Source organism: Oryzias melastigma, linkage group LG18 (genome assembly GCF_002922805.2).
Source record: "Oryzias melastigma strain HK-1 linkage group LG18, ASM292280v2, whole genome shotgun sequence".
Classification (NCBI taxonomy): Eukaryota; Metazoa; Chordata; class Actinopteri; order Beloniformes; family Adrianichthyidae; genus Oryzias; species Oryzias melastigma.
The window spans coordinates 23744519-23745907 of record NC_050529.1 but is presented as its reverse complement, the minus strand read 5'-3'; the positions used below and the strand labels follow the sequence as shown (position 1 = coordinate 23745907).

Here is a 1389-nt window from a genome sequence, read left to right as displayed (position 1 = left end):
TTTGGTCGGCCTGCTTCAGCTCACGGCAAATATTCGCTGGACTGTAGGCTCCCCTCGACTTGAATACATTTACGAGATAAAAAAGTCATAAATGTACAAGATTTAAAGTAGCACCTTATTTTTCTCCACGCAAACAGAATCTAGAATGAACATGCAACGTTTTTGGTTGTTGGCACACACATATTCTGATAGTTGTTGGCGACAAACTGACAGAGACTTTATTGTGTTTTAATATTACATATTCATCTGAATATTCCTATTTAATTTAATTCATTTATAATTGTCATATTCACCTAAAGATTTGCTTGAATATTTATGTATGTTTAAATTTAGTGTGAGCACTAGACAGCTTAACTTAAATCTCGATCGATTTGAGAAACCGGATGTGATGAACTATACGTCATGAATGACGTAGGGCTTTTAAACTTTTATTAGTATGCGGACATTGAAAACGCATTTAAAAAATGCCGGACTGTTTAGAAGAAGTAACTACTCTCCACTTCATGAGATGATTCGTGCTATTTTGACCGAACTACGGGGACCGGGGCAATTGTTAGTTCGGTAAAGTTAGAAATATATTCACAGATTCGCACTTCCGGAATCAATAGCTCTTCAGAAAAACATTCAAATATGACAGCAAGTATCTCAATCGTCTTGTATCAACACAGAGAGTCGCCTACACAACTATTTCGAAAGAAAAAAGATTGTTTTTTACCCGCTTAATGAAAAGTGTTCTCATCGGGCTGCAGATGGAGAGACGGCAGCGAGACGGCTGCTAAGGGACCGTCTACAAAGTGCAAGCTTCCAGAGAAGGCCATTCTGTAAAAGTCAATAACCTCTCAGAAACAAATAAATATCGACTTTTATGTGAACTACTGATAGAGATTCGTCACCATATTTGTGCTACAATAAAGATTTTGAATATAGATATATTATTATTTTGATTTTAACAATTTTAATAGATATCAAGCATGAAAAATATGCTGAATAGCTCTAGGAATATTAAGGTTTGAGTCACCAAACTTTCTGTACTGACTAATGATGAGTTTACGTGTCAACTACAACAAAGATCATGGCAAAGATTTATTTTATTAATTTGTCTGATTTTTTTGCACGAGTATGGATCATATTTAGCCTAAAATGCTTAATAGTTCTGAAGATATTAAAGCTAGAGTCACCAAACTTTCTGTACTGATTAATGATGAGCTCATTGTTCTACTACAACAAAGATTATGGCAGAAAATAAAATACAGATGGTGACTTAAAAAATATTTTGACTGTAGTTAGGCTGGCATGAAAAACGTTAAAGTAGAAGGTTTGGAAACTGTAGTATTATGTTTTCAAAAATAACAAGTGGTATCGGTCAGTTAGAATTAATATGTCTTGAAC

At 34.3% G+C, this 1389-nt stretch overlaps 1 long non-coding RNA gene across 1 annotated transcript; it reads left to right on the top strand.

The window, feature by feature from the left end:
- The first annotated feature begins 428 nt into the window (after positions 1-428).
- LOC118600013 lies at positions 429-922 on the top strand. The gene is made up of 2 exons (XR_004949577.1): positions 429-552; positions 750-922. It is a non-coding gene; the product is annotated as an uncharacterized LOC118600013 (long non-coding RNA).
- Positions 923-1389: the final 467 nt, after the last annotated feature.